Source organism: Triturus cristatus, chromosome 4_2 (genome assembly GCF_964204655.1).
Source record: "Triturus cristatus chromosome 4_2, aTriCri1.1, whole genome shotgun sequence".
NCBI lineage: Eukaryota > Metazoa > Chordata > Amphibia > Caudata > Salamandridae > Triturus > Triturus cristatus.
The window spans coordinates 89,643,706-89,658,592 of record NC_140586.1 but is presented as its reverse complement, the minus strand read 5'-3'; the positions used below and the strand labels follow the sequence as shown (position 1 = coordinate 89,658,592).

The 14,887-nt window shown below is 48.8% G+C and overlaps 1 protein-coding gene across 1 annotated transcript in view; it reads right to left on the bottom strand.

Annotated features, from left to right (window-relative positions):
* LOC146833058 (beta-1,3-galactosyltransferase 2-like) overlaps nucleotides 1-14,887 on the bottom strand; it is a 301,893-nt gene that overhangs the window by 67,166 nt on the left and 219,840 nt on the right. The window contains exon 2 of the mRNA XM_085600682.1: nucleotides 4,287-4,426. The gene's annotated coding sequence lies outside the window, so the exon portion shown is untranslated. The remainder of the gene's footprint in view (nucleotides 1-4,286; nucleotides 4,427-14,887) is intronic.

Sequence of the window (14,887 nt, the reverse complement as noted above, 5' to 3'; positions counted from 1 at the left end):
AGATCGACTATTGCAGTGGGTTAATCTTAATGCCAATCAATCTGTTATAAATAAGCTGCAAGTGCTGCAAAATGCAGCAGCCCGGTTTCTTTTTAAAATTCCCAAATATCAGTCCATTTCTAGATTTTGGAGAGAACTGCCCCGACTTCCGGTCAGACAGAGAATTGATTTTAAAGTTCTCTGCATCATGTTCAAAGCATTGCATGACCAAGGACCAGCTTTCCTGAGAAAAGCTTTTGATTGGTACAGGCCAGGCAGGTCCCTTTGCTCAGCCTCTGCCAAGTTGGTGACATTGCCCAGATTTCATTGCATGTCCTGGGGCGGCAGAGACTTTGTGCTGTGAGCTTCCAAGGCTTGTAATGCGCTTCCACTATACATTAAAATCATGCCGAGGTATTAGCTTTCTGGAAGGTCTTAAAATGGGGCTTGTCTCTGCACAATAACCGTTACAGTGTGGGGAATCATTTGGTTGATTCTCGGCTAGCGCCAAGACGCCCTATTGGTAATCGAGCTCTCTATAAAAATAATTAACATAATATAACATGCAGCTTTAATTTAAATCCCCATTGTTCAGCTGAGTCAATTTTGTTTGAGAGGAAGAAAGTAGAGGTATGTTTTCTGAGTTGGACTTAAGCTTCAATTTTTCTGCCACAATTGTATTTTAGACGTGAATCAGTTTGTATCAGAAGGTTGCCTGACCAGTCCCTTTTGGGTATGCTTTAGGGCTACGTGCTTATTAGTGAAAAGAGATTCTGTGCTTCTGCCGGACTTCTGCAGCCCTCACATATGACAACCAATGCTTCCTACATAGGTCACACTATTGACATACACTTTGCCAGCAGAAGGGTCCAGGCATACCAGCTAGATTATCAATAAATAGGACCTATCAAACTCACGCGATTTTGCATCACTTAAATGCCAGCCACACAGCATAAAAGGTGCCTTTGGCCCTCATATATGACACGCAAGTCTGCAGCAGCATGATGGGAGCACCCTTCTGGCCCTCATTATTTATTTTATTTGTCGGATTTGTATAGCGCATAGCTGCCCCAGCGATGGGGCGTCCCAGCGCGACCAAAGACAATAAGGGTGACTGACGGGAAGGCAGTTATGCGAGAGTTGGGAAAAGCCAGGTCTTGATAGCTTTTCGGAAAACCAAATGACTCTGGATCTCTCTGATCGAAACAGGAAGCAGATTCCAGAGTTGCGCCGCAAGACACCTCATGCATGACGCCCAAAGTTTTGCACAGTATGTCAAACTTTAAACAGGGCACAAACACATACTAACACATATGGCTAATGAACATTACACTCCACTGTGACACAGACGTGCCTAAGTGTAGCTCCAGTATTGATGGGTATCTGGGCTAAGTGGTGGGATTTGGTCATGGACAACAAAATAACAAAACAAAAAAAATAACGTACCTGCATCCACGCTCTGATATGGTATTGATATTGTGGGGATGTTGGTTGCACTGGAAAATTGTCGCCTGTCAAGTTAGCGTAGTATATACCGATTCAAATTATCATGTGGTGCAAAAGGTGAGGGAAAAACACCCTAGAACCCCCAATAGTGTAGGGACAAAATGCCCGTCATGTAAATAATAGCTTATCCTATGTACACGCTTCAGTGTTCAATGAGAGTTCATCATAGATTTAAAGCAAAGAACAAGCATTGAGTAATGTCTCTTATGGTCCTTTCTTTGTCTTTTATTAAAAAAGGAACGTCCAGCCAGCCAACACGTGTTTTGTCATTGGGGATTCAATGACAAAACATGTGTTGCCTGGCTGGACGTTCCTTTTTTAAATAAAAGAACAAAGAAAGGACCATAAGAGACATTACTCAATGCTTGTTCTTTGCTTTAAATCTATGGTGAACTCTCATTGAACACTGAAGCATGTGCATAGGATAAGCTATTATTCACGCTCTGACATGGCTCTGACGCTCTGATATGGCTCCGTGCAGGGCATGTACAGGCTCCCAAAATCACCCGGGGGGCCAATCCTGACGCTGCATTCAGGCCTGAACACCATGGTTTTGCGCTCCCAGGTAGACTGGGAGCCTGGGCCTGCTCTCTCCAACCCGGCAACGCAGCTGGAGTTGGAGAGAGCTTCCGTGCGCATGACGGCCTGAGACAACCAGCCAAACCGTCATGCTTACTGATTACAGTGTAAAACACTCCTTTACAAGCCTGTTATCTCTGGCCCCACCCCAAGCCTCGGCTCTCACAGCCAAAATAAAATGACAATAAACAAGCTTTTATTATCGTTTTATTTTTCATTTTTTCTTACTGCTTGCAGGGGGGCAAAGCTCTTCCGCCATAGCTGAGGATCCGCCGCTGGGTAGCTCCAAGACCACAGAAAGATGATTGGAGAAGTCCTTTAGTCCTACACCCGACTCTTCCTACTTAAGTCACACCATAAACATCCAGTTTCTCAACAATGTCTGGTTGATAGGGTTGCCACAAACACAGCAAGTACCCAATACCACTTCAGGGCCACACCAGTGGTACGACTCTACTCTGTAAGTGATGTAACGGTCTGCAAGAGGCAATCATGTGTACAAAGGCTCAGTGAGCATATGCTAGGCATAACCTATGTGTGTCTACTACTTTCAGATTCCCATGCATGTCCACATATCCCTGTGTCTTGGGGTGGGGGGCATTGGATATAGTGGGCTTCAGTGTTTGTGTGGGGTCAGAAGCTGTGTGGTCAGCGTCCTGGCATCAGTCGGACACATTTTCTAGCTGGTTCATGCCTTAATTTGGATATTTCTGCTGTTAGTGATGTTGCCTCGATTTAGCCTTTGCTATGCAATACAGTCAACTCAACCAACTACATTTGTGTTGTAAAAATAGCCCAAAAATGTATGAGTTAAACAAAGAGCATTTACTCAAATTCAAGTTTGACTTTGCTGTCTCCCCAATACATTTAATTCCACTGACAATGAGCAACACAACACTGGGTAACTTCTTAAATAAGCTAAACGCATGTTTGAATTATAATTAGTGACACTTAAACTGTTTTATGAGAACCCCATTCCTAATATATCTGCCCCTGTTTTCCAATCAGGAAAAACTGGCCTGAGCAATTGTCACTTAAGACCCCCAATGACCTGGGAAGGGTATGCTGTATTAACATAAATTAAGCTTACTTCTCCCCTGATATGGAGGAGGGGAAAGGTGGGTGCTGCAGAGGCCTAGTGCATGGAGATTATTAGAAAAGACCCCTTGTTCGCAAAGCCGCACTAAACACACACTGATTTTTCCACCAGAAATAAAGTTGTGATGGCCATACGTTTTTTTTATGAGACTCAGGGCACTCCTTAAAGTTGTACCTTTACAGAGGAACCGCTTCTCATTGAATTAGAAAAAAAAGTAATAATGACAAAGGAGTCCTACTGTTAAAGTGTTTTTAAAAATGTGCAAAATGTGCACATTTAGTGTGACAAGTATTTCTTATAATTAGTGTTTTTAATAATGTACGGAGTAAACTAATGATGCACTTGAAACAAGTTACCTTAGCCATGTAGAAGAGTAGATAATGACATAATAGTTATGCCACATTTTAATTCAAGACAACATTATTTTTAATATGGACGCAGTTTCTGATGTTCTAGTCTACTTGTTCCTGCTCATTCAACCTCCCATTGAGTTTCCCAGTGCACATCTCTCCCCTCACCTCCACAGAGCATCAAGTGTATGACTTCAATATCATAGCGATATACAACATTGTTAGAAAGGCTGTATTGTGATTAGATCTTCTATTATACCCAAAGTATCATTTCCAAGGACTTCCTCTGGAGGTGTTATTGTGGATGTGCACATTTTATGCGCCATTGCTAGATGGATGTTTCATTTTGTGTTGATCATCGCTGGAGGGAAGCTGATGAGAGAGAAGATCGAGGATTTCTCTTCCCTTAAGAAATGGGTTAGTGTCCGTATGAGTGGAAGCCAGGCAATTCTCGTAGGATTGGGCTCTGAATCTCCCTGGGTTGACTATTTTCTGCCTCCCCCATATAAGGAGGGCAACCCAACTCCCTCTGGGTCTCCCTGACTCACCGCTTCTGCCGCCCCCCCAACACACAGACAGAGGTCCTAGGGAGGACGAACATGTACTGGTTTGCTGCTGCCACTGTTGTTAGATGCTGTTTTATTGTTTGAGTTTTTTCTTTTGTTACTGCATTAACTGCTTTCTATTTAGCCTTGACAACCAATTTTCACACTACAATACACAGGCAACATATATGCTGCGACGCACATGGTTGGAAATTGCACCTGCTTTACCTGCTGTAATGGGCAATTGGTGGACCACTGTATTGTATGTTCCATTTTTACTGTTGGCTGTACTGGATTGCATTGGTGTGCCTTTTTTTGATGCAAACCTGTGCCTCATCCTGCTTCATGGTATGCTGTGCGATCGATTGCTGGATGAAAAACAAGATAAAAAAAAAGAAAAGGGTTAGTGTTTAAGCTTTTAGAAATGATTTGGTAGTTTCTGATTTGCCAATGCAACCTTAACCATGATCATACTCTGCTGAATTTGCAAAACCTGTTAATGGATACTGTGATTCGTGTACCAAAACTCTCGGGCTTTAGCTGTTCAAGTATAGTCTTAGCTTCCTCAGATCGTTCCTTTTGGGGTCCTGTAGGATTTTAAAGTTGTCCTTAGGACTGCTGTGCTGAAGACTTTATTTTCTATGTCCATTTGACCTCCATTTTTTATGGGATGTGTCAGTACTCTTTATGAGTTTGACACTTAGAATTCTTGCTAAAATTCTGACTTTGACACTTAGGGCCCAATTTGGATGCCAGGTGGAAAGCCTACGGCCAGTGGTCAGAGGATCTCCACCCAACATCCTTGGTTTCCCTCCAACTGCCGTATTTCGATGACGGCGGTCGGAAGGAAACCATAGGGTAGATTCCGCTCCTCTTCTGATGGGCTCTGTGAGCCTGTCAGGACAGGAGTGGAATAGTATCCCTATAATGATGGCAAATCCTGGCTCTGCTCCACTGTCGGGATTACGATGTCTATTTCCGACAGCCAATCCATGTCGGCATTTGTGACATGGGTTGGCTGTTGGAAACTGACTTTGGGGGCCTTTGGCAGGGCCCCCTTCCCTCCTGGCCCTCTGCAATGGGGCCAACTTCCCTCACACATGTGTCAGGCACCGCATTTTTCAATGGAAGCTTGTGCTGCAGGCCTTTTCTGCCTGCCGCACAAGGTTCCATTGAGAAATGGAGGTTCCGAACAACTTATGGGCGGTCGCATCAAAAGTTTGGGCAGGTCCTTTCTGCAATAGTATTGGTCAGACAGAAGTGCGCCCGATATCGTAATAAGGCCCTTAGGACCTCATTATGATTTTGGCAGTGCAGGAGCGGGACCGCCCTGCTCCAGCACCGCCAAACCCATGTACAAACTGCCCACCAGATCAGGAGTGTTCTCCTATCTGGCGGGCGGTTCTTTGGTGTTCCCAGTGCGGTACCTTTAAAATGGGCACTGCACTGGGAACGTCAACGGCAGTACCTACACGGCATGGACTGCTGCAGTCCATGCCGTGCAGGTACTGGTGTGCATGCACACTGGGGGGCAGGTGTTGTGCCCTCCTGTGTGCATCTGAATGGCACCGAGGCACCGAGGCCCTGTAGGGGCCCCTTTGTTTCCCCACCACACACTTTTTATGACGGTCGTACTGCCATGAAAAGTGTGGCAGTGAGAAATCTCGTAATATGCTTGGTAGGGCCTCAGCGGCCCCACCACACATATTACAGCCTCAATACCACCGCAACACCAGCCAGGAATTTCTGATCCCTGGTGGCTGTGTTGGTCCCAGGGCGGGTCTACTGCCCTGGTCGTAATGGGGGGGTTTGGAAGACCACCACCACTGCGCCCCGTGGGTCTGGAGGTCCATGGACTGCCAGACTCATAATAAAGCCCTTAGAATTCTTGCTTAAATTTTGTCTAACTCGAGATTAATGAGTTTTATGATATAGCGTTATAATTAATTCTGTATTTGAGCCGTTATGGCATTTCATGCATTGTTATTATTCTCTATTAAAAACATCCTTCTCTTGGCCTAGAACTCAGGGCCATATTAATCAATGTTTTTCGTCACCCTTTCGCCATGCAAGGTAACACAAGGGCAACACAAAACCTAGATGAGATTTCCCAAGCCATGCAAAGCCATCTTGCTTGACCATGCAATGCTGAGTAAATTTGGAGTAACAGAAGGCAGCGCAATTCACTGACTTTAGTTACACTGCCAAATGGAGGCATTCCATGTGTACAGCATGGGTGTTCCCATGCATACACCCATTGATTTTGGCGCATTCCCAGATTTACCATGTGTGGTAGACCTGGGAATGTGTCAAAATGCTACACCTTCCCAGACGAGGCATGCCTAGAAGAAATATCTTTATTTATCCTAGTTTTTCCTCTTTCTGCATGTGCTGCAATCTGCAGCACATGTGGAAAGAGGAAAAAGCCTCAAAGGATGATTTTGTGTACAAGAAGGCGTCACTTCTTGCACAAAGCAATCCTGCCAGCACCACACGCACCCGTTGGCTCTAGGCTATCATAAGTTCTCCAGCACAAGGGCGAGAGAAGGAATGCGCGTTGATAGATATGTGCATATTCCGCCCTCTCCCTTTCACAAAGCGCAGCAAGGTGTCTTGCTGTGTCGCATTGCATGGAAAATGTATAAATATGGCCTCAGTCTTTCACGCGTCTAAATACTCATTTCTTTTTAACTCTTCTAAATTTTAATGTTCTAATGAGCGGTGCAGTCTCTAACCCCTAGATCAACTGGAGACGCTGGAGCTGAAATACTAGGTAAATGTTGGGTTTGAGATGATTATTGGGGCTTGACTCCCACACTACTAGGAAAAGAGCGTTTCTGTAGTAGGGGATCTCTGTGTATAGTCATAATCTATGAATAATCCCCGCCCATGTGCTGGGACCCCGGAGCAATCAAAAATATCTCTTAAGCTGTCCCGCATTTGCAAACCTGCAAAGACACTTAAGAGACAGACAAAATAATACAGCCTAATCACAACAAGGCTGCACTGGCCAGCACTTCCTCTGAAGTGAACACAAAAGCCAAAATAAAGTTTAAATGTCATTTTTATTCACATCTGACATCCTCCTTTATTACCACACACTCCCTTCACCAAAATCCCTTTAAACAATAGAGAGGAAGGGGTGGACAGACAAGCCCTATAGGCTGTCATTATGTGTCTGCTAAAGGGATACCGTGCCTTTAAGAAACTCTCCAGAGACCCCCGGTATCCCAGGATGCACAGCCAACACAAGTTACTTTCAGTTCTTTTTTCCGGCTCCTGCTAGCAGGACCCTGGAGCTTGAGCTCTACCCTTTTGGGTGGTTTATTTGATTAAAATTGGATTTTTTGGATAAATAGTGTTTTCATTCGACGTCTAGAGCCTTTGTCTACTACTGCCTGCAATCTGGAGCAGTTTTGGCCCACTCTTAGCATGGCTTTGTTCGATAACTGCCCTGAGTGTGGGAGGAAAAAGGCCAAGACGGACCCACATGATGTTTGTATCCTCTGCTTGTCGCCCTCACATGTCCTAGCTACATGTGCCATCTGTAAAACCTTTTCAAAGAGGACCCTGAGGGACAGGGAGAAGATTCGCCTTCAGGGACAGGAGCAGCAGAGGACCGGTGGGACTTCGGGGCATGGAGGTTCTCATTCTCCCTCCTCCGCCCATGCTTCAGCCCCTGGAGGGACCTCCGGGCAGAGCAGGGAGCAGAAACGGCGCCTACCGGCTGGTAGGTCGCGTTCGACGTCGAAGGCGACGACGTCGACGGCGAGGGAGAAGGCACCGGTATGTTCGCCGTCGATCCAGGGCTCTGGGTCGCGGCAGCCTCGGCGTTCGACGTTGAGAGAGGGGCCGGCGAGACCCAGGACCGGGTCGCCGTCGCAGGTGTCACGGTCAACGTCGACGACCCATCGACGTCGTACCGAGCCCCATGGAAGACTTCACTCGCCACCTTCGCCGTCGACCCACGGCTCGACGCTGACGGAGTCGACGCCGAGATCCCGGCGCCCGCCGTCCAGGCGGAGACGATCGCCGTTGAGGCACAGGTGACCGTCGAGGCACAGGTCGCCGTCGAGACACAGGTCGCCGTCGAGGCACAGGTCGCCGTCGAGGCACAGGACGTCGACGTCGAGACACCAGCGTTCGATGTCGAAGCACCAGAAGTCGACGTCGAGGCAGAAGTCGACGCCGCGGCGACGGAGGTCGAGGCGTGGTTCGACGTCACGGAGGCATGGTTCGACGTCGAGGAGGCATGTTTCGACGTCGAGAGGACGCTCGACTGCGAGACGGCGTTCGACGTCGAGGGCTAAGAGACGCCGGATGAGGTCGACGTACAGTTCGACGTCACGGACATCGGGGAACACGTCCTCAGTGATTACGATCTCCAGTCGGGGATCGGGGAGACGCGGACGTTCCCCGTCGGTGGCTTCCACGCGGGACAGGCCCGCCAAGAAGAGGAGAGTGGCCACGAGCCCGGACAGTTCTGGTGCGGGCTCTCCTGCGAGGAGTGATGGGGCTTCGGAACATCTGTCCCCGCTGCGTACCCAGCAGCCGCCTCTGCCTCCTGCGCCCGATCTTCCACCGGCTCCTCCACCGGTGCCTGATCTTCCTCCTCCTCTTCCTCCTCCCCCTCCTCCGCTGCCTCTGCCCGTGCCTCAGCTGCCTACATCTCCACCGCAGCCACCGCCTCCGCCCCCGAGGGTTCCTCACAGGCAGAGGTCTCGCTCTCGCCCTCACAGGCGATCACGGAGTAGGCGCAGATCGTCCACTCGCTCTGGACATGGACGACGGAGGTATCGGTCTCGTTCCAGAGGCTCGAGGGGCACAAACTCTTCTGGGACTGGACGGTTTTCGCCCTCGCTGTCGGAGACGCCTCCTACCCGCGTCTCGCCGGTGGATGACATTGCCACGTTCCAGGAGGTGCTGATGAGAGGGGCGGCGAAGTTGGGGATATCAGTCACTACCCCGATTCCCACGACTTCTGTGATCTTTGAAACTTTGCATAAGGCTCATCTGTCGCGCCCCCTCCTCCCGTTGGTTCCGGGGTTGGAGGAACCTGCAATGGAGGTGTTCTTGACGCCGGCCGTGGTGAAACCGGCGCCCTCGAGACTGCTAAAGAAGTACAGGGCTCCTGACTCGGACCCGGCGTTCCTCAGGGTGGATCCTCCACCGGACTCTGTTATCGTGGCGGCGGCTCGTAAACAACACTCTAGGACGCCTTCATCCACGGCTCCTCCGGATAAGGAGAGTCGCAAGATGGACTCCTTGGGGAGGAGGATGTGCTCCACGTCGGCCACTACGATGAAGGCCGCTAGCGCCTCCGCTCTGTTGGGGCGCTATGACAGGTCTCTTTGGGACTCCCTGCAACAGTTCGCTGCCTCCCTGCCTAGAGACAAGAGGGAGGACTTCCAGGAGGTGCTGAACGAGGGCATGATGGTCTCTAATCAGATCATCAGTGCGGCGGGGGATGTGTCGCTGCTGGCGGCCCATGGGTACTGCCACGGCATACACATGAGGAGGCATTCCTGGCTGCGGCTGACCCCGCTCAAGCCTGAAGCACAGCAGAAGATCGCCAATTTACCATTCTCTGGCACGACGCTGTTCGGGTCGCATGCGGATGACGAGATGGCCCGCATGAAGGCTGAGGCGGAAACTCTGAAGGCGGTGGGGCTGGAGAGGCCCAAGGAGCAGAGGAGGTCCTTCCGATCCTCGGGCAGGCGCTACGCCAAGCAGAGAGGTCAAGGGCGTCAGTCGGGCCACCAACAACAGCCCCAGCAACAACAGCTGTTCCCGAGGCAGTCCTTTCAGAAGCGCCAGAGGGGCAGAGGACAGCATCAGTCCTCGTCGGGGAACAAAGGCCCGGCCGGGTCGAAGCCCTGAAAAGTTACTTCCCCCTCATCCGTTACCCGCTCCGGTGGGGGGAAGTATTCAACACTACCTGGCAGAGTGGAGGACAATAACGCAGGACAAGTGGGTGCTGAATATTGTTTGCAATGGTTACTGTCTTCGTTTCACCAGCCCGCCTCCACAGATTCCACCAGTGCGCTCCTCCTACATGGTGAGGGAGCTCCAGCAGGAGGCAGACGTTCTGTTAAAAAAGAGGGCGATAGAAGCGGTTCCTTTGCAGCAAAAAGGAAGAGGTCTCTACTCACGGTTCTTTCTCGTAAGAAAAAAGGACAAGAACGAGTTCAGGCCTATTCTAGATCTGCGTCAAGCAAACAAGTGGATCCGCAGAGAAAAGTTCCGTATGTTGTCCCTGCATCAGATTTACCCTCAGTTGCATCGAGGAGACTGGCTGTGCGCCATAGATCTGCAGGACGCTTACTTTCATGTGCCGATCGCACCAAAGCATCGCAAGTTCCTGAGGTTTCTGGTAGGCAACAACCATTACCAGTATTCAGTACTCCCGTTTGGCCTGAAGTCTGCGCCACGGACGTTCTCCAAGTGCATGGCAGTGGTCGCGGCACACCTGCGGAAGACCAAGGTGTTTGTGTATCCATACCTGGACGATTGGTTGATCAAAGCGTCCACTTACCAGGAAGCCCAGTGCCATTTCAACAGGACAGCTGCCTTGCTGCATCGCCTGGGACTGCACATCAACATGTCGAAGTCAGTGCCGATCCCTGTGCAGTGTCTCCAGTACTTGGGGGCCTCAGTCAATACCTTGAACGCAAGCGTGTGTCCTTCGGAGGAGAGACGCTTATCGATCCGTGGGAAGGCTCGGCATCTCAGCTCAGCCCGCTCTCCTACGGTGAGGACGGTGTCTTCCTTACTGGGGTCGATGGCTTCTTGCATCTTTCTCACCCCCAATGCACGTCTGCATATGAGGCCCCTCCAGGAATGTCTGGAGGATCAATGGGACCAGAGGCGGGGGCGTTGGGAGGACAAGATCCAGTTGTCTCAACACGCTCGGCAGTCTCTGAAATGGTGGTGTGCCCCAGAGAATATCTGCAAGGGGACTCCTTTTCACGAGGATATTCCGGTCCAGACCATAGTGACCGATGCGTCTCTCCAGGGCTGGGGAGCGCATTCGGGCCCTCTTCAGATTCAGGGGATATGGTCGCAGAGGGAGACGACTTACCATATCAACTTTTTGGAACTCAGAGCGGTACACTTGGCCTTGAAGGCGTTCCATCCCTTCTTCAGGACGAACTCCCTGCTGGTTCAGACGGACAATACTACGACCATGTATTACCTCAACAAGCAGGGGGGCTCACGTTCACGCACCCTGTCTCGGGAGGCACAGGCGATCTGGAACTGGCTGGTGGCCAGGAACCTGACGATCACGGCGACCCATCTGCCGGGGGTGCAGAATGCCCAAGCAGACGCACTCAGCAGGCTCGTTCAAGAGAACCATGAGTGGGTGCTAAACGACGACGTGCTAAGAGACGTCTTTGCAGAGTGGGGCACTCCGGATATAGATCTGTTCGCTACGGCAGAAAACAGCAAATGCCGCGACTTCGCGTCCAGGTACTACCAACCAGGGACGCTGGGGAATGCCCTATGGATCAGCTGGTCCAACAGCTTTCTCTACGCCTTTCCACCCATTCCCCTGATCCCGGCGGTGCTGATCAAGCTGTCGCAATCCAGAGCCAGAATGATCCTGATTGCTCCGGAGTGGCCGAGACAATGGTGGTTCACCGACCTTCTTCACCGGTCTGTTCTGCCACACAGACGCCTGCCGTGTCGGCCGGACCTTCTCACGAAGTTCGGAGGACAGATGGTTCACCCCAATCTCTCGTCCTTGAGTTTGGCAGCATGACTCCTGAGCTAGTACAGTATGGACACTTGAACCTACCTCAGGACTGTATGGAGATCTTGAAAGAGGCGAAGAGACCGTCTACGAGGACTTCCTACGCCTATAAGTGGAAGAGATTCTGCTTATGGTGCAAGGCAAAGGACTTTGACCCTACATCCTGTAAAGAAGATGTTATTTTGCCTTATCTGCTGCAGTTAGCTCAATCTGGGCTTAATTTTCAGTCTATTAAGGTTCATCTCGCAGCTCTGACTGCGTATAGGAAAGGCCCTTCTCAAACCTCATTTTTTCAAATCCCTGTGATTAAGGATTTTTTGGAGGGTTTGCGTAAGGTGTTTCCCCCTGTTAGGAGACCTTCTCCACCATGGGAATTGAATGTGGTGTTATCTAGATTGATGAGGGAGCCTTTTGAGCCTATCCATAAGGCTTTGTTGCAGCATTTGTCTTGGAAGGCTGCCTTCCTTGTGGCCATTACATCGGCCAGGAGGGTGAGTGAGATTCAGGCTCTGTGTTGTCAAGAGCCGTATACTGTTTTCCATGCTTCTAAAGTAGTGATGCGTACCCATCCTAAATTTTTGCCTAAGGTGATATCAGATTTCCATGTAAATCAAATGATAACTTTGCCTACGTTTTTTCAGCATCCTTCCTCTCCGGCGGAGAGGTCTCTGCATTCACTTGATGTACGTAGGGTGCTGAAATTCTACCTGGATAAGACAAAAGATATCCGCAGGTCGGATCAACTGTTTGTTAATTATGGTTCGGTAAGAACTGGTTTAGCTACCTCAAAACAGTCCATTTCCAGATGGATTGTTTCCTGTATTCAGCTTTGTTACCAAAAAGCTAATAAGACATTGGGGGGTAAGCCTACGGCACATTCGACTAGAGGCAAGGCTGCTACTACAGCTTTGCTTAGGAATGTTCCCATTGCTGACATTTGTAAGGCTGCCACCTGGAAGTCGGTCCATACGTTTACGAAGCATTACTGCCTGGATTCTGATGCTAGGGCAGATGCGCAGGTTGGACAGGCTTCGTTGAGGAATTTGTTTGCACAGTGATTTGTTGGTGGTTGGGCTTACTCCACCGCTGCTTGTTGGTTGGGATGGGCTTGCCATTCTATTCATAGATTATGACTATACACAGAGATCCCCTACTACAGAAGGAGTAGTTTCTTACCTGTAACTCCAGTTCTGTAGTAGGGGTATCTCTGTTATAGTCATAAGCGACCCTCCCTCCTCCCCGGTGGAGTACCCTGATAGTGTCAGGCCTGTTGTTATACACCTTCAAAAAGAACTGAAAGTAACTTGTGTTGGCTGTGCATCCTGGGATACCGGGGGTCTCTGGAGAGTTTCTTAAAGGCACGGTATCCCTTTAGCAGACACATAATGACAGCCTATAGGGCTTGTCTGTCCACCCCTTCCTCTCTATTGTTTAAAGGGATTTTGGTGAAGGGAGTGTGTGGTAATAAAGGAGGATGTCAGATGTGAATAAAAATGACATTTAAACTTTATTTTGGCTTTTGTGTTCACTTCAGAGGAAGTGCTGGCCAGTGCAGCCTTGTTGTGATTAGGCTGTATTATTTTGTCTGTCTCTTAAGTGTCTTTGCAGGTTTGCAAATGCGCGACAGCTTAAGAGATATTTTTGATTGCTCCGGGGTCCCCGCACATGGGCGGGGATTATTCATAGATTATGACTATAACAGAGATACCCCTACTACAGAATTGGAGTTACAGGTAAGAAACTACTCCTTCTCTAAATACCTTACTTAGTTATTACACTAGATTAGCTACATACTATGCATGTACTCTAATATATCTTTATCAGTATTGCACTCTGACCACTAAAATGACACCTGACGTGACTGGGTTTAAAATAAGCTGAAAAACCTGTGTATTTTGGTGTAAGGCTCAGTGGTGGCTCCTTGAGGGAGTGCTATGGGGCGGTTAGGCGGGGCAGGGTGTGAGTAATAAACTCCAGAATTGGGCCGAACGGAGTTGAGTAAAGAAATAAATAAACAAAACTAATGACATTGCGCGCGCTGCAACGCCAAATCAGCGATGCAGAGCGCAATGTAATTCGTTTATTTATTTATTTCTTTACTCAACTCCGTTCGGCCCAATTCTGGAGTTTATTAACCCCCACCCTGCCCCTCCCCTGCCCCGCCTCACCGCACCACAGCACTCCCTCAAGGAGCCGCCACTGAGCCTTACACCAAAAATACACAGGTTTTTCAGCTTATTTTAAACCCAGTCACGTCAGGTGATGCAATCCTGCATTTGCAGCCCAGTGCGGCTGCATGTAAGGGAGGGGAGGAGCCCCCCTCCCCGCTTGCTATGCCACTGCCCCAAGCAAATGAGAGTTATCACTATATTACAGAAGGGGGCTCAGCAGCCAATTGAAATCTGCTGAAAGGCTATGCATGGGTCAAAGTACAAGAGCTTCCACAATCACCGCTACTGTATTTTTTTACATTCTTTTTAACAAAATAATTACAACAAGCATTGATAAAATATGAAAATGACACATGCCTGGAGCCTTGCCCATTCCAAAAGGACCACAAAAGCGCATACTTGGCGATGCATAACAGCCATTTTACTATTTATAATTTATCATTCTAATATGGCAGATGGCAATGTCAGGAAAGCAAATTCTAATTAAACATATAAAAAAGAAAATGTGCGCAAGCACAAAAAATTGACCCGAACTGCCAGGACCTTATACAATGAGGAAATAAATATTCCTTGGTGTCACAAATACAAGAATAAGGCGGAAACACATTGCATCTACAGAAACCCATTGAATCTACAGCAGGTACCTGAAGTAAACAACAAAGCTATGTAATGATGTTCAGGGGGTGGACCCACATCATCAGTGTCTCTGCATGATTCCAGCTCCTATTACACTGGTGGAAATATGCCAGAGCATAGGAGGACATGCTGGAGGGCAAATGCACATATTATTTGCCCATCTAACATGTTACTGTTAGAATAGTATGGATCGCTGTAAGCAGGCAGAATGTTCTGAGCATTAAGCAATTGCTGTTCGCATATTTGTGCGCCCTTTAGGTACCATGGGG